The sequence below is a fragment of the Mustelus asterias genome, chromosome 6, assembly GCF_964213995.1.
Source record: "Mustelus asterias chromosome 6, sMusAst1.hap1.1, whole genome shotgun sequence".
In the NCBI taxonomy this organism is placed as follows: domain Eukaryota; kingdom Metazoa; phylum Chordata; class Chondrichthyes; order Carcharhiniformes; family Triakidae; genus Mustelus; species Mustelus asterias.
The window spans coordinates 6,351,222-6,370,072 of NC_135806.1; the positions used below are offsets into that span (position 1 = coordinate 6,351,222).

At 47.4% G+C, this 18,851-nt stretch overlaps 1 protein-coding gene across 3 annotated transcripts in view; it reads right to left on the reverse strand.

The window, feature by feature from the left end:
* Positions 1 to 18,851, reverse strand: part of cemip2 (cell migration inducing hyaluronidase 2) — a 107,167-nt gene that overhangs the window by 78,479 nt on the left and 9,837 nt on the right. The window contains exon 1 of one of the 3 annotated variants that reach the window (XM_078213946.1): positions 15,437 to 15,764. The exons of 1 other annotated variant lie outside the window; for it this stretch is intronic. The gene's annotated coding sequence lies outside the window, so the exon portion shown is untranslated. Of the gene's footprint in view, positions 1 to 9,464; positions 9,577 to 15,436; positions 15,765 to 18,851 lie in introns of those variants that run through there. One more of the 3 variants, XM_078213948.1, reaches the window with a different exon arrangement.

The following is an 18,851-nucleotide window of genomic DNA, read 5'->3' on the forward strand; positions in this document are numbered from 1 at the left end:
ACCCGGGTTCAATTCCGGCCTTGGGTCACTGTCTGTGTGGAGTTTGCACATTCTCCCCTTGTCTGCTTGGGTTTTCTCCGGGTGCTCCGGTTTCCTCCCACAGTCCAAAGATGTGCTGGTTAGGTGCATTGGCCATGCTAAATTGCCCCTTAGTGTTCAAATATGGGGAGGTGGATTAGTGGGCTAAATGCGTGGGGTTAAGGGGAGGTGGCCATGGTTGGGAACTAGGTGAGATGCTCTGTAGGAGAGTCAAGGCAGACTCGATGGGCCAAATGGCCTCATTCTGCATTGTAGGGATTCTATGATTAGATCCATTAAGGGAATGGTGGGTACATAGAGTTAAATCACAGATCAGCCATGATCTCATTCGATGACAGAACGAACCCAAGGAGCTGAATGGCCTCCTCCCATCCCTAAGGTCTAATTAATCCTTCCACTCTCCTCCTATTAAACTGCTTGTTCATCATTTTCCAATCTGGCGAGGGGATGAAAGATCAGTTTATCTCCTCTGTGTGCCGACATGAGGTATCACACCCTTCCCTGAATCAGAAGGTTCCAGGTTCAATTCCCACTCTAGGCCTGGAGAACAATCAAAGCTGCCACTCCCAGTGCGGTCCTGGGGGAGCCCTGCACGGTTGGAGGTACCGTATTTAAGATGAGATGTGGGGTGAGATTTTCTCCGAAATCGGCAAGGCCAATGTCAGGTGGGAAAAGCGGCGCAGAGGCTGTCGATGGCGGTTTTTTCCACCAAATTGGTGCCGGACTCTGAAGAAAAAGGCAATGGGCGAGTTGGGGGGGGGGGGGGGGGTTCCATGTTGTATCGTTGGCGGGCGGTGTCTAAATCACCCACCCCACCATTAACTCAATGAATCCATGACTTAGATGTCCCAAGCACACAGCGAGACAATCCTCACCCAGTTGCACCCCCTGGCGTGACCCTGGCATCAAATTAGCACCCCCAGCATGGTCCTCTTCTCCCCCCCATCCGAGTGCTGCATTCACCTCCGAGCTCCCCTGGGAGTACTACTGGCTAGAATCATGCCTTCACACCATGGTGGACGCAGTGGGGATGATTCCGGGGTATGGGTTCGATAATAAGAGGACAATTTATTATAACGAGGTTCTCAAAGAACAGTACAGCACAGGAACAGGCCCTTCGGCCCTCCAAGCCTGCGCTGATCATGATGCCTGCCTAAACTAAAACCGCATGCACTTACGGAGTCCGTATCCTTCCATTCCCATCCTATTCATGTATTCAATTCCCGGCTTGGATCATTATCTGTGTGAAGTTTGCACGTTCTCCCCCATGTCTACATGGGTTTCCTCCGGGTGCTCCGGTTTCCTCCCACGGTCCAAAGATGTGCGGGTTAGGTGCTAAATTGCCCCTTAGTGTCCCAGAATGCGTAGGCTAGAGGGGATTAGCGGGGTAAATATGTAGAGTTATGGGGCTAGGATCTAGGTAGGATTGTTGTCGATGCAGACTCGATGGGCCAAATGGCCTCCTTCTGCATTGTAGGGATTCTATGATTCATCCAGGTGCCCCTAAATGCCGTTATCGTACACGTTCTCACCACCTCCCCGGGCAGCGACAGTGAACGGTGGGTAACGCGGTCCGCCACTGATGGAGCGAATGGGACAATCGCTTCCTGCATTTACGTCAACGTGAAACCCGACTTAGGCCTTCTGGCCATATTCTCTGCTCTCGCCGCCAGGCTCACCCAACCTGAAGGGGAGAGGAAAATCCCGGCCCAGGCTCGGGTGGATGTAAAAGGACCCCATGTCTCTCGTTTAGAGAGGAGCCGGGGAGTTCGTCCTGGAGTCCTGGTCAATAATCCATTCCCTCTACCAACATGACAAAAAAAAGCAGATGATGTGGTCATTCTCACTGAGCGGCTTGTGGGATCTTGCTGTGCACAAATTGGCTGCTACGCTTCCTACATTAGAATGGTGACTACATTTCAAATGATCTTCATTGGCTATAAAGCGCTTTGGGACTGGTCAGGGTTATATCAATGCAAGTCTTCCTCTCTGTCCGCTGCTGACTGGCTTTGCTCCATTTTCTGTTCCAGATTTTCTGAAGTTGCAGTTTCTCAGTAATTAGTAAATAAACATTGAGAGAAAAGCTTTTTTTAAAAAAAAATCAGGTTTGACCAAAAATCCCAAGTGTTTCAAGTACAGAAGGTTGGCAGGAAATGTTTTAATACGCTGCCTGATCTCAGCTTTTCCACACACAAAGGGGTTAAAGGATACGGACAGGAAAACTCTCAAAGCTTAATCAAAATCACCCACGAGTGATTCCAGTTACATTGGGAGGAGAGGAAACATAGAGGATTGGAGCAGGAGGAGGCCTTCGGGCCTGTTCCGCCATTCACCACGATGATGGCTGATCATCCAACTCAATAAATAAAAGCAAATTACTGCGGATGCTGGAATCTGGAACCAGAAGAGAAAATGCTGGAAGATCTCAGCAGGTCTGGCAGCATCTGTAAGGAGAGAAAAGAGCTGATGTTTCCAGTCCAGATGACCCTTTGGGTCAGCTCTTTTCTCTCCTGACAGGTGCTGCCAGACCTGCTGAGATCTTCCAGCATTTTCTCTTCTGGCATCCAACTCAATAGCCTAATCCTGCTTTCTCCCCATAACCTTTGATCCCATTCGCCCCAAGTGCTATATCCAGCCGCCTCTTGAATACATTCAATGTTTTGGTAGGAGGCCATTCAGCCCCTCAAACCTGTCCCACCATTCAATTTGTATCAGCCCTGCGTGTACTCATCTTGGTCCTGCAGCACTTGACACTTTCCTTGTAATCACTGACGTCACACCTTCCAGGAACCAACGGTACAAACTGACCAATATTGACTTTGGCAGGTTTGTTTTAAAGGGCAATTTTCAAGTGCGGCGAATGTGGAACTAGATATTCACAAAAAGAATAGACGGGTTACTCTGATGGGATGAGAGTATTTAAACACCAGCATCGACTGCTCGGGCAGAAAGGCCTGTTTCTGTTCTGTATATTCTGCATCATTCTACGCTGCTTATGGAAGCAATACATCTGTGTTAGTCGCCTTTTCCCCAGGCAGAAATTCTATCCAACCTCAGACACGTGTTCACCCTTCAAAACCCGAATTTATACTTTGGGTATTTTAAACTTTCCTAGTTTTAACACTCACTCAGTTGTACCATCCAGAATGTCATATGTCAGGTTCATGAAACACAGTGTCTCAGGTTTTTAAAAGCTAACATTTTATATGAATTTCTTTACATGCGATCAGAACACATTCACAGAACAGGCACAGGCCATTCAGCCCAGCTTGTCTGTGCTAGTATATATGATCCACACAAGTTCCCAACCTCTTCATCCCATCAACTTATCCTGCCATTCCTTTTCACCCTCAAATACTTTTCAAGCTTCCCCTGAAACGTGTCTATGTTATCCGCCTCACCTGCTCCATACGGGAGCGAGTTCCACATTCTCTCTGAGTTGAAGAGGTTTCTCCTGCATTCCCTATTGGATATCCTTTATTTGGACAACTGAAAACCAAACACATCCAAAAACCCGACTTTTATATGAACGGCATTGCAGTTAATTTGTACGTTAATAAACTTCACTTGCACTTCAGCCCCCACTCCAATTCAGAATCGCGGGGAGTCGGAGCCATTCCCGGCAGACTCTGGGCGCTAATCAGGGTACATTCAAGACAGGACGTCAATCCATCGCAGGACACACACTCACACACAGACACACACAATCGGAGGGCAATTTAGCATGACCAATCAACCTAACCCGCGGAGCGTGGGAGGAAACCGGAGCACCCGGAGGAAACCCACGCAGACACGGGGAGAACGTGCAGACTCCACACAGACAGTGACCCAAACCGGGGATTGAACCCGGGTCTCTGGTGCTGTGAGGCAGCAGCAGTGCTAACCACTGTGCTGCCCTTGTATTACAGGTGTAATAAGTGCTAACAGGCAAGGTGTTATTTATGTGTGCGTGTGTGGGTGTGTATATGTGTGTGCGTGTGTGTGTGTGTGCACGTGTATTGTTTGTGCATGAGTGTGTATTGTGTGTGAATGGAGAAACTATGAGCCGGGATTTTCTGCCCCGTGGCAGGACCCTCTGCAGGGGTCACCAAAAAAGCCCGTTGGCAGGCGGAGATGGAAAATCCCTGCCCCAGTATTTGTAGAGTGTAGCTCGCCTAGGCTCAGGCTATTGTAATGCAATTAGGCCTCAGTCTACTGTACACACAGTAGATCCAGAAAATATTTGAAAAATAAAACACCACCAGCCCCGAGGGGTTTCAGATGATGGATTACTCGACATGGACTGACTTATCTTACATTTATGGCCCTAGTTTTGGACGCTGCCACATGTGGAAACATCTTGTGCCAATTTGGTTTAGTGAGGAGAGACGAGTGGAAACCAAACTTCACATTCTGTTTTTTTTAAAACTCATTTTCACAGTAAATTAAAATTAAAATGCACAGCACATCCTTCAGAAACTTAAACTGTGGAGGCTTAGCAAACTAGCTAAGCAAACTGCAATTTAATAAAACCCACAAAAAATACTTAATCATGTGGATAGTCATTTCTGAAGAGCATCCTTGTGCAAGTTAATCTCATTCTAAAACACAGTCCTTATTGTTAACAGATTTCCAGTTGAGAATTTCTGCCTATGACAGGAAAAATGTGCGGCCAGTACAAACACATCACGTGCAACTGACTGGAAACTATGCTTAAAAGAAGCATGGAGTACTCCTACCAGATCACACACCTACACATACACACCAGCAGAAACCACTGCGTTAGCCAACACAACATAAAGCCACTTTCACTCGCTAACCAACTTGCTTTGATGGTCTAGGTGGTCTTTGAATGATCAGAACCGTGGGCAGCATGGTGGCACGGTGGTTAGCACTGCTGTCTCACAGCACCAGGGACCCGGGTTCAATTCCCAGCTTGGGTCACTGTCTGCGTGGAGTCTGCACGTTCTCCCCGTGTCTGCGTGGGTTTCCTCCGGGTGCTCCGGTTTCCTCCCAGTCTGAAAGACATGCTGGTTGGGTGCATTGGCCGTGCTAAATTACCCTCAGTGTACCCGAACAGACACCAGAGTGTGGCGAATGAGGAATTTTCACAGTAACTTCATTGCAGTGTTAATGTAAACCTACTTGTGGCACTAATAAATAAACTTTAAACTATTGTTAACTATCAGGCACTCCCTCCTCTCTCTAATCCCCCACCGGGTCATTGAAAGCAGCACCGCCATGACTGCCTCTTCCCACTTCCAACCTCCAGTGATAAAGAGTTTCTATAACTATTCTTTTAGCATCTTGCAGTAAATCAGCAGCAGATACTCTCATTCCGCTTCTCGTAATCTCCATCAAATGCACCAATTTCTCATTTGAATTCAAATTCAACTAATCTGCAGGTGAAATCGAGCCTCAGTAATGGTGACCACGATAATGATCATTGATTGTCGTAAAAACCCATCTGTTTCTCTAATGTCCTTTCGGACGTTCTTGCTCAAGAGGGAGGGCAGAGAAGGTTCACCAGACCGATTCCTGGGATGGTGGGACTGGCATACGAGGAGAGATTGAGTCGGTTAGGATTGGGTTCGCTGGAGTTCAGAAGGATGAGGGGGGATCCCATAGAGACTTATAAAATTCTAACAGGACAAGGGTAGATGCAAGAAGGATGCGCCCGATGGTGGGGGAGTCCAGAACAAGGGGTCACAGTCTGAGCATACAGGGTAGATGGCTTAGGACAAGTTGAGGACAAATTTCTTCACCCAGAGAGAGACTGGGATTCGCTGCCACAGAAAGCAGTTGAGGCCAAAACATTGAATACTTTCAAGAAGCAGTTAAATATAGCACTTGGGGTGAAGAGGGTCAAAGGATTTAGGGGGAAAGGCGGGATCAGGCTATTGAGTTGGATGATCAGCCACGAACATAATGAATGGTGGAGCAGGCTCGAAGGGCCGAATGTCCTCCTCCTGCTCCTATCTTCTATGTTTAGAGACCCACAGCAATGTGGTTGACTCTTAACTGCTCTCTGAAATGCCCCAACATGGCAATTAGGAATATCTCGGCAGTATCCCATGAAAGAATGAAAACAAATCCCTCTTTTGTGGTTTAACACTGCATCATATGTCACTGCACCAGGCTCAGTCCCGAATGTGTACGGTTAGCCCATCTCAGCTAAGGTGGCAATAGCATCACCGCACCTGGTTTACCTGGATACTGACACAAGTGGTGGACCAACTACTCTGTATGGTGTTTACTATAGAGGCTCACAAAGTGTGCTCCGAGAGTACGATACCCGATATTCAGCAGAGCCTTATCACACTCTGATTTGCTACCACGTCCTGCGGGAAGAGTTCATTGCAGAGAAGCAGACACTCTGGCAGGTATTGTCAGTACACAACAGCTCTTCCCCTTTCAACGGCAAGCAAAGCAGCAACGACACAATTTCCTCCACTGGTCAGCTGACCTGTGCAATGCACATAAAACAACCGCTTATGTTTGTTACAAGCCGACAGCTAACCAGCCCCTTGTCAAAGAACAAAGAACAGTACAGCACAGGAAACAGGCCCTTCGGCCCTCCAAGCCTGTGCCGCTCCTTGGTCCAACTAGACCAATCGTTTGTATCCCTCCATTCCCAGGCTGCTCATGTGACTATCCAGGTAAGTCTTAAACGATGTCAGCGTGCCTGCCTCCACCACCCTACTTGGCAGCGCATTCCAGGCCCCCACCACCCTCTGTGTAAAAAAACATCCCTCTAATATCTGAGTTATACTTCGCCCCTCTCACCTTGAGCCCGTGACCCCTCGTGAACGTCACTTCTGATCTGGGAAAAGGCTTCCCACCGTTCACCCTATCTATCCCCTTCATAATCTTGTATACCTCTATTAGATCTCCCCTCATTCTCCGTCTTTCCAGGGAGAACAACCCCAGTTTACCCAATCTCTCCTCATAGCTAAGACCCTCCATACCAGACAACATCCTGGTAAACCTTCTCTGCACTCTCTCTAATGCCTCCACGTCCTTCTGGTAGTGCGGTGACCAGAACTGGACGCAGTACTCCAAATGTGGCCTAACCAGCGTTCTATACAGCTGCATCATCAGACTCCAGCTTTTATACTCTATACCCCGTCCTATAAAGGCAAGCGTACCATATGCCTTCTTCACCACCTTCTCCACCTGTGTTGGAGGCCAACACACCCACTTCAGCCATGAATAATTTATCCATCCCGATCAGTTGTCCACAGAATGTTGTTGTAAAATGAAGCCTTATCCAATGGGAAAGGCTCTGGCAGCACAGTGGCGCAGTGGTTAGCACTGCTGCCTCACAGCAACAGAGACTCAGGTTCAAACCTGGCCTTGGGTCACTGTCTGTGTGGAGTTTGCACATTCTCCCCGTGTCTGCGTGGGTTTCCTCCGGGTGCTCCGGTTTCCCCCCACACTCCAAAGATGTGTGGGTTAGGTGGATTGGCCATGCTAAATTGACTTTTAGTGTCCCAAAATGTGTAGGTTAGGGGGAATTAGCGGAGTTCTGGGGATAGGGCCTAGGTAAGTTTAAATAATAGGTGGTTTGGTGCAGACTTGATGGGCTAAATGGCCTCCTCCTGCACTGTAGGGATTCTATGATTAAGTGACTTGTCACAATTCAAGCTTTCTGAGTGTTTAACATTGGGAATATTTATATCAAGCTGTCACTAGTAACAGTAACAAACTTGTACATAGATAGCACCTTTAATCATGGTAGAATATCCCAAGCTGCTGCATGGGAATTTTATCAAATCAAACTTGACACCAAGCCAAGTAATGGAGAGATTAAGCAGGTGACCAAAAGATTGGCCAATCAGATGGCTTTTGAGGAGCATCCTAAAGGAGGAACAAGAGTGTTTAGAATCACAGCATCCTACAGTGCAGAAGGAGGCCATTCAGCCCATCGAGTCTGCACCAACCACAATCCCACCCAGGCTCTACCTCCATAACCCCATGCACTTACCCTGACGCTAAGGGGCAATTTAGCATGGCCAATCCACCTAACCCGCACACCTTTGGACTGTGGGAGGAAACCGGAGCACCCAGAGGAAACCCACACAGCCTCGGGAAGAACGTGCAAACTCCGCACAGTGACCCAAGCTGGGAATTGAACCCAGGTCCCTGGCACTGTGAGGCAGCAGTGCTAACCACTGTGCCACCGTGTGAGAGGTAGAAAGAGGAAAGAGCTTAGGCCCAAGGCTGCTGAAGACATGGCCGCCATTGCTGCAATGTTTAAAATTGAGGATGAGCAACAGGTTGGGAATGGAGGAGTCCGGATATCTGAAAGGTTTGTCAGGCTGGAGGAGATTACAAAGATAGGGAGGGGGTGAGGCCATGGAGGGATTGGAAATCAGGGATGAGAATGTGTGTTTCGGGAATGGGAGCCAGGTGAGTGAGGACGGGGGCGCGGGTGGTGGGTGAATGGCATTTGGGCAAGTCAGGATTGGGATTTGGGATGAGCTGAAGCTGGGCGGAGTAATGGGCAGCACAATGGCACAGTGGTTAGCACTGCTGCCTCACAGCGCCAGGGACCCGGGTTCAATTCCTGGCTTGGGTCACTGTCTGTGTGGAGTTTACACATTCTCCCCATGTCTGTGTGGGTTTCCTCCGGGTGCTCCAGTTTCCTCCCACAGCCCGAAAGATGTGCTGGTTAGGTGCATTGGCCATGCTAAATTCTCCCTCACTGTACCCGAACAGGCGCCGGAGTGTGGCGACTAGGGGGTTTTCACAGTAACTTCATTGCAGTGTTAATGTAAGCCTACTTGTGACTAATAAATAAATTTAAAACACAAATTATATTCCTCTTCTCTACCACATTCCTGATTTAAAGGAGGGTAGAGTGCGGCCAGGAGAGTGAAGAGAAACAGCCAAATTCACAGCTCCCCTTCGGAATGGGAGAAAGTATATCTGATCCAGTAATTGGAACAAAACAAAGTGACTAACAGAGTTGGTGTCCCACAAACCGAGAGATAGCGGAGTTTGTTAACTACATTCATGCATATAATCTTGGGGTAGGTTTCATTGGCCCGAGCCCCGCATGAAGATTAGTGCCCAGGAGGGAAATAACAGATCCCTTTGGTTAGTCAACTAATCCATTGCTGACGAGAGAGAGAGAGAGCTGGGTCAGAGGTCAAGGCCTTGTTGTTTGATCTCAAATAGGGAAAGGCCGGCTGCAGAATCTTGGGAGTGAAAACAGTAAGATGGGAAAGAGAAAAAGAGTATAGGAGAGAGTGGGAGAGAGAGTGAGAGAGTGAGAGGAGAGAGAGAGAGAGAGAGAGTGAGTGAGAGTGAGAGTGAGAGAGTGAGAGTGAGTGAGTGAGTGAAAGATAAAACACTTGTTTAAAGATTAGGACCAATTAATTGCAGGAGTTTGCCAAGAGAATTTAGCCCATTCACAGATTATAATGGAATGCTTTCATTACCTGCTATGTTACAAGAAGCTTCAAGAAATAGATTATCATCCACAGAAAACTACATTCTGTTCGTTCACATCTGTCACATATGAAAGAAGCCAACCCATTGGATTAGCACGAGGTCACCTCAACCGTGATTTAACTTGAGCAGTTTGCTGGAAAAGTAGAGATAGTGTGCATGGGACATGTGAGAGATTATAATATCCTGGTCTATTGTTAGCGTCAACCCCCCACACCCCCCAACCCAGATTACTCCTTTGTACAATTTAATATATTTTATTCATTCATGAATTAAATTATATTTTCCTCCCACAGTCCGAAAGATGTGCTGGTTAGATGCATTGGCCGTGCTAAATTCTCCCTCGGTGTCCCCGAACAGCTGGAGAGTGGCGACTGGGGGATTTTCACAGTAACTTCATTGCGGTGTTAATGTAAGCCTGACTTGTGACACTGATAAATAAACTTTTTTTAAAACTCTAAAATTTTAATTTTAACGATTGTCCATAACTATAACGTGAATGATAACAACTTGTTTTTTATATCATTGTCACAATTCGACACTTGATGATTTTTCAGTAAACCAGTTATCTATCAATCAGCTAGACACTGCAGCAAAGGTAGAGGCAGACACAGTCCACTGACAATGTTGTCCAGTAGCAATGAACCCAAGAACCTTAACTCGTGCATATCTGAAGATTGTAACATCAGTCGGTTTGGAATAAATAAGAGACATTGACTATTTTAAATTCTTCCATGGGATGTGGGACCTCGCTGGCAAGGCCAGCATTTGTTACCCATCCGTAATTACCCTTGAACTGAATAATTTGCTATAGGCCATTTCAGAGGACAGTTAAGAGCTAACCACATTGCTGTCAATCTGGAGTCAGCCAGACCAGGTAAGAACGGCAGATTTCCTTCCCTAGAGGACATCAGTGAACCAGATGGTTTTTATCACAATTGATGATAACTGGTCACCATTACTGAGACGAGCTCTCAATTCCAGATTTGATTTAAATTCCACCAGCTGCCGTCATGGGATTTGAACCCATGTTTCCCAGAGCATTATCCTAAAGTTTAAAGTAAAATTTATTTATTAATCACAAGTAAGGCAATGAATTAACACTGCAATGAAGTTACTGTGAAACTCCCCTAGTCGCCACTCTCCGGCGCCTGTTCGGGTCAATGCACCCTAACCAGCACATCATAGAAATCATAGAAATCATAGAAACCCTACAGTGCAGAAGGAGGCCATTCGGCCCATCGAGTCTGCACCGACCACAATCCCACCCAGGCCCTACCCCTTCTTTCAGACTGTGGGAGGAAACCGGAGCACCCGGAGGAAACCCACGCAGACACAGGAAGAACATGTAGACTCCGCACAGACAGTGACCTAAGCCAGGAATCAAACCTGGGTCCCTGGCGCTGTGGGGATGCAGTGCTAATCATTGTGCCACCATGCCGCCCCTGGGGCCTCTAGATTACTAGTGCAGTGGTGTTGTCATTATGTATCATCTCCCCAATTATATGATCTCAGATACTGATTGGGGCTTATATTTTTATCTTCCAAAAATCTTTAGCTTTCTAATGAAACTGGCAATGATTTTTATGTTTATATCCTGACTTGTGTGAAAACTGGACTGTCCAAAAGAATGACAAAGCCTGAATAAGAACATTTGAAATGAAAGGACTCAGACGAATATTAGGTGTGACAAGGACAGCCAAGCGGACAGATCTGTGGATGCTCAAGAAAGCTGCTGTGAGTGGGGATTGTTTGAATGCGAGTATAAGGCTGTACAAGGCTCTAGTCAGACCCCATTTGGAGTATCGTGAGCAGTTTTGGGCCCCATATCTAAGGAAGGATGTGCTGGCCTTGGAATGGGTCCAGAGGAGGTTCACAAGAATGATCCCTGGAATGAAGAGCTTGTCGTATGAGGAATGGTTGAGGACTCTGGGTCTGTACTCGTTGGAGTTTAGAAGGATGAGGGGGATCTTATTGAATCTTACAGGATACTGCGAGGCCTGGATAGAGTGGACATGGAGAGGATGTTTTCACTAGTAGGAAAAACTAGAACCAGAGGGCACAACCTCAGGCTAAAGGGACGATCCTTTAAAACAGAGATGAGGAGGAATTTCTTCAGCCAGAAAAGTGGTAAATCTGTGAAACTCTTTGCCGGAGAAGGCTGTGGAGGCCAGGTCATTGAGTGTCTTTGAGACAGAGATAGATAGGTTCTTGATTAATAAGGGGATCAGGGATTATGGGGAAAAGACAGGAGAATGGGGATGAGAAAAATGGTCTTATGAAGTGTGTGAGGCAGTGATACCAGGCAAGCTCGCATATTTTGGACATGTGATTTGAAACAGGGGTGCAATGTTTGAAAAAGGAGGTAATACAAAGCAAAACATCCGAAAACATGCAGAAGGAAGACCCAAGATGACATGGGTGGAGGTGGATAAAGTTAGACTATGGACTGGCCTCTCAATTGGACAGACAGTGAGGACAGCGGAGAGTAGAAATCAGTTGAGAAAGATTGTTCATAGTCCGGCCAAACCCCCGGCGTGAGGACAAAAGACAAGAGAGACAATAAGACCATAAGACATTGGAGCAGAATTAGACCATTCTGCCATCGAGTCTGCTCTGCCATTCAATCATGGCTGATATGATTCTCATCCCCATTCTCCTGCCTTCTCCCCGTAACTCTTGATCCCCTTATTGATCAAGAACTTATCGATCTCTGTCTTAAAGACACTCAATGATCTGGCCTCTACAGCCCTTTGTGGCAATGAGTTCCACAGATTCACCACCTTCTGGCTGAAATAATTCCTCTTCTTCTCAGTTTTAAAGGATCGTCCCTTCCCTCTGAGGTTGTGCCGCATTTCATAGAATTGCTACAGTGCAGGAGGAGGCCATTTGGCCCATCACGCCTGCACCAATCCTCCAACAACAATCAGGCCCTATCCCTATAACCACAAGTATTTACCCAGCTAATCCCCCCACCCCACCCAACCTACATATCTTTGGACACCAAGAGGTAATTTAGTATAGTCAATGCACCTAACTTACACATCTTTGGACTGTGGGAAGAAACTGGAGCACCCGGAGGAAACCCACGCAGACACGGGGAGAATGTGCACACTCCACGCAGACAGTCACCCAAGGCTGAAATTGAACGCGGGTCCCTGGCGCTATGAGGCAGCAGTGCTAACCACTGTGCTGCCCCCATTGAGAAGTTAATGAGAAAAGTGGCCATTCTTTATCTGGAGTTTAAAGGGTTTAAAGATCAGTCACTCTTTCAGTGTTGGGAACTGTCACAACCATTGAATGGTCAGAGACCTCAAACATTCTGAAATTGCTGTTTAAATGATCAGAATGACTCTAATCTGTTCTGATCCGATATTCATGTAATATACATACCCTAACAGGCATCACTGGACAATACTCAGGAACAGAACCCCCGGTGAATCTGCACTTCATCCCTCCCCTCCACCATCCCTCCCCTCCACCATCCCTCCCCTCCACCATCCCTCCCCTCCACCATCCCTCCCCTCCACCATCCCTCCCCTCCACCATCCCTCCCCTCCTCCCCCCCTCTCCAGCCCTTGGGGCAGCATACAATGCTAAAGGCATTCATTCAATGCCTGATATCAGCTAGAAAGACTTGCATTTATATAGCACCTTTCATGATCTCAGGACATCCCAAAGCACTTCATGGCCAATGAGGTGCTTTGTGAAGTGCAGTCACTGTTGTACTGGAGGAACTGGGGCAGCCAATCTGTGCACAGCAAGATCCCACAACCAGCAACATGATCACCACCAGATAATCAATTTTTGTGAAGTTTGCTAAGAGACAAATATTGGCTGGGTCACCAGCGGGTGGGGCGGGGGGCGGGGGTAGAGAAGAGACATCATCTGCCCTTCTCAAAACACTGCCACGGGAGGTCTGAGAAGGTGGGTGAGGGAGGGGTGTTTAACATCATTCCGGAATTCGACACCTCTGATAGTGCAGCAGCCAATGCAAGATGACACCAGAGTGAGGCAACTTCTTGCAAGCTGTCCCCAGCACACTGTCTATCCTTTACTCTCGTTCTATACTTTTAAAACTATTTTAAACCCTCTATCAATGCTCTAATTCAATCTCTTACAGATTTGGTGCTGCTGTCAGACTTTTGGATGGACCTAACTTATATTAAGTTGATCTTTCTCTACACCCTAGTTATGACTGTAACACTACATTCTGCACTCTCTCCTTTCCTTCTCCCCTATGTATTCTATGAACAGTATGCTTTGTCTTTATAGAGTGCAAGAAACAATACTTTTCACTGTATCCCAATACATGTGACAATAAATCAAATAACACGGTAGCACAGTGGTTAGCACTGCTGCTTCACAGCTCCAGGGACCTGGGTTCGATTCCCAGCTTGGGTCACTGTCTGTGTGGAGTTTGCACATTCTCCTCGTGTCTGCGTGGGTTTCCTCCGGGTGCTCCGGTTTCCTCCCACAGTCCAAAGATGTGCAGGTTAGGTTGATTGGCCATGCTAAAATTGCCCTTAGTGTCCTGAGATGCGTAGATTAGAGGGATTCGTGGGTAAATATGTAGGGATGTGGGGGTAGGGTCTGGGTGGGATTGTGGTCGGTGCAGACTCGATGGGCCGAATGGCCTCTTTCTGTACTGCAGTGTTTCTATGATTCTATGAAAAGCCCCTCTCAGTAATGTACTGGTAGTGCTCAAATCCCTGGGGATTTGATTTGAACCCCAAACCTTTAAACTGATGTGGCACAGTGGCAAAGTGTTAGCACTGCTGCCTCACAGCGCCAGGGACCCAGGTTTCAATTCCGGCCTCAGGTCACTGTGTGGAGTTTGCACGTTCTCCCTGTGTCTGCATGGGTTTCCTCTGGGTGCTCTGGTTTCCTCCTACGGTCCAAAGGTGTGTGCGGTTTAGGTGGATTGGCCGTGCTAAATTGACCCTTAGTGTCAAGGGGACTGGCTAGGGTAAGTAGGGCCTGGGTGGGATTCTGGTCGGTGCAGGCTCAATGGGCCGAATGGCTTCCTCCTGCACTGTTGGGATTCTATGATGGGGTCAAGGGTGCTATTCACTGCTGACACTTCTCTATCAGGACATGGGGAGAATTAAAACCCCCGGGCTATATCCAATTAGCTTCACTCACCTGCCCTATCCATAGAGCCTGCAATTCGCACGGTAGCATAGTGGTTAGCACTATTGCCTCACAGCGTCAGGGACCCGTGTTTGATTCCCGGCTTGGGTCACTGTCTGTGTGGAGTCTGCACATTCTCCCCGTGTCGGCGTGGGTTTCCTCCGGGTGCTCCGGTTTCATCCCACAGTCTGAAAGACGTGCTGGTTAGGGTGCATTGGCTGTGCTAAATTCTCCCTCAGTGTACCCGAACAGGCGCCAGAGTGTGGCGACCAGGGGATTTTCACAGTAATTTCTTGCAGTGTTAATGTAAGCCTACTAGTGACTATTAAAAAAAAACTTTAAAACTTTAACTCATTCCCCCACCCTCTAGTTTTTTTAATTCCTTTGTGAAAGTTACTATTGAATCTGCTTCCAACACGTTTCAGGCTGTGCATTCTAGATCACAGCAACTCACTGTGTGTGTGTTAAATCCTCCTTATCTCTCGCTCTCTTGCCAATGGCATGAGATCAGTGTCTGACCCTGCCTGCCACTGTCTCCCTAGTGATTCAATGACTTGTCAGATTGTCAGTGGAGGGGGGATGGGCAACATTAAGCCTAAGAAAGAACAATGAGGGGGTGGTAAAGATTTAAACATGGGGATAAAGCTGTAAGCCTATCCTGCGGGAGAAACAAGTCGATCTTTACTTTGTAAAGAACACACATGGTTTGTGTGTGTGCAGAGGGGGAGAGAGAGCTTCTGAACCCTGCCTCTTGTATCTGTGCAGTAATTTAGTCCATTTAAAAAAAAAGGCAACATTGAAAAGTTTCTCACCGGGAAAGTTTGCTCACCTTGTCTTTCCTGGAAGTTGCGGTTAGTTTAAAAGCTGGGGGACAGAGGGGGGGAGAGGGGTAACGGTGTGTCCGGGGAGCTGGGGGCTGCTTTCTCGCATCTTGTCCAAAGCCACTGGACTTGGCTCCGCTGATGTCCCTTCTCGCAGCAACTCCAGCCGGCTACATGACAAACCCCGAGCTCCACTTCCTCTGTGTGTGTTTCAGTAGATTTCCATTGGTAAGGGAGCACCCAAAACAACCCCTCAACAACCAGAAATCCACCTTCCTTCCCTCTGCCCCCCACACTTGCCTCCTTTGACTCAGCAACGCTGCTGAGAAGAAAGGAAGTGAATGACGCTCAGAGTGGGTTAAATCAGGGATAAGGTGGAGCTTCACTCCGGCGTCATCAACTTTTCTCTTCCCCAAAGAGAGTTGTAAATCTCTCCTTTTACCAGCTGTACCATCAGAAGTGTGCAGTTGACGACCTCTGTTGGAGATCTGAAGAAAATCCAGCCGTCCTCACGTTTCCATCCCATTTTGTACAATTGAAACATAGTGTTGTTATTTCCATTTTCTTTATTGAAGCTTTAAACGAGGTCAGGTCTACGCTTCAGGAAGCGTAAAGGAGGACATGCCCCTGTCTACATCAATGAGAACAAAGTAGAAAGGGTCGAGAGCTTCAAGTTTTTAGGTGTCCAAATCATCAACAACTTGTCCTGGTCCCCCCATGCCGACACTATGGTTAAGAAAGCCCACCAACACCTCTACTTTCTCAGAAGACTCAGAAAATTTGGCATGTCAGCTACGACTTTTGCCAACTTTTACAGATGCTCCATAGAAAGCATTCTTTCTGGTTGTATCACAGCTTGGTATGGCTCCTGCTCTGCCCAAGACCGCAAGGAACTACAAAAGGTCGTGAATGTAGCCCAATCCATCACGCAAACCAGCCTCCCACCCATTGACTCTGTCTGCACTTCCCGCTGCCTCGGCAAAGCAGCCAGCATAATTAAGGACCCCACGCACCCCGGACATTCTCTCTTCCACCTTCTTCTGTCAGGAAAAAGATACAAAAGTCTGGGGTCACATAGCAACGGACTCAAGAACAGCTTCTTCCCTGCTGCTGTCAGACTTTTGAATGGACCTACCTCGCATTAAGCTGATCTTTCTCTACACCCTAGCTATGACTGTAACACTACATTCTGCACTCTCCTTTCCTTCTCTATGAACAGTATGCTCTCTGTATAGCGCGCAAGAAACAATACTTTTCACTGTATGTTAATACATGTGACAATAATAAATCAGATCAAAATCACTTTGGGCATTTGCAAAAAAAATTATAAATTATAGTAAGAAGTCTCACAACACCAGGATAAAGTGCAACATGTTTATTTGGAATCACGAGCTTTTGGAGCGTTGCTCCTTCCTCAGGTGAGTGGAGAGATAGGTTTCACAAACACGGCGTATATAGACAGAGATGCAATTGCAAGATAATGGTCGGAATGTGAGTCTTTACAGGTACAGACAGTGCGAGTGGAGAGAGGGATAATCACAGGCTCAAGAGGTGTGAATTGTCTCAAGCCCAGGACAGTTAAAATTTAAAATTATAAAGAGAGACTTGCATTATATGCTCTGGAATTTAGAAGAATGAGGGGAGATCAAATTGAGATATACAAGATGATGAAAGGTATGGATAAAGTAGACGTGGAGCGGATGCTTCCTCTTGTGGGGCATTCTAGGACGAGAGGTCATAGTCTTAGGATAAGGGGTAGCAAATTTAAAACAGAGTTGAGGAGAAACTACTTCTCCCAAAGGGTTGTGAATCTGTGGAATTCGCTGCCCCAAAGTGCGGTGGATGCTGGGACAGTGAGTAAATTTAAGGAGGAGTTGGACAGATTTTTAATTGGGAATGGGTTGAAGGGTTATGGGGAGAAGGCAGGAAAATGGGGATGAGGAGCATATCAGCCACGATCGAATGGGGGAGTGGACTTGATGGGCCGAATGGCCTAATTCTGCTCCTATATCTTATGAACTTATATAGCACGTTTCTCGGCCTCTGGACATTGCAAAGAGCTTTGCAGCCAATGAGGTACCTTTTTGGGGAGCGTGTGGTGGGATTTTCCAGTCGCATCCTGAGACTGGGAATTCCATCAAGTTGTCCATCATGCCCACGATGAAATCCGTGGAGGGCGGGAACAGAAAATGAATCCGGTGGCCACTCTAACATAGTGACACCCAGCAGCCTATTTGTGCACAATAATCTCCCACAAGCGGCAGTGTGACAGTGACCCAGATAATCTGTTTGTGTGATGTTGATTGTGGGATGAGTATTGGCCAGGACTCATAGAATCCCTACAGTGCAGAAGGAGGCCATTCGGCCCATCGAGTCTGCACCGACCACAATCCCACCCAGGCCTTACCCCCACATATTTTACCCGCTAATCCCTCTAACCTACGCATCTCAGGACTCTAAGGGGCAATTTTTAACCTGGCCAATCAACCTAACCCGCACATCTTTGGACTGTGGGAGGAAACCGGAGCACCCGGAGGAAACCCACGCAGACACGAGGAGAATGTGCAAACTCCACACAGACAGTGACCCGAGCTGGGAATCGAACCCGGGACCCTGGAGCTGTGAAGCAGCAGTGCTAACCACTGTGCTACCGTGCCGCCAAGATGACTCCAGAGAGGACGCCCAAAATATTGGCCATAGAGGCTAGCTGGGGCCTTGGTTTAACCTTTCACCTGAAGGACAGCACGCCAAGTATGTGTGCTCAAGTCTCTGAGTGGGATTTAAACTCAGAATCTTCTGACTCAGAGACGAGAATGCTAACAAAGGAGACACAGCAGTAGAAGCTATTTATTCAGCACTCCCTGTGCCAGTATCGCCATCGCGACCTCTCGATGAGGTTTTAAAACTGAGCTCCCACCTATCCTCTGAAGTGCAGGTAAAGTATCTCACAGCCTTATTCACAGGAGACCGGGGGATTTCCTGTGGTATCTTGGCCACTATTAAACCCTCAACCAATGTGGCCAAAAAGCATGGCTGAAACATAGAAACATAGAAAATAGGTGCAGGAGGAGGCCATTCGGCCCTTTGAGCCTGCTCCGCCATCCATTATGATCATGGCTGATCATCCAACTCAGTAACCTGTTCCTGCTTTCCTCCATATCCTTTGATCCCTCTCGCCTCAAGTGCTTTATCTAACTGCTTCTTGAAAACTTTCAATGTTTTGGCATTAATGACTTTCTGTGGTAGCAAATTCCACAGGCTGACCACTCTCTCTCTGGGTGAAGAAATTTCTCCTCATCTCTGTCCTAAAAGATTGACCCCATATCCCTAAACTGTGACCCCTGGTTCTGGACAGCCCCACCATCGGGAACATCCTTCCTACCCTGTCTAGTCCTGTTAAAATTATGTAGGGTCCGGTGAGTT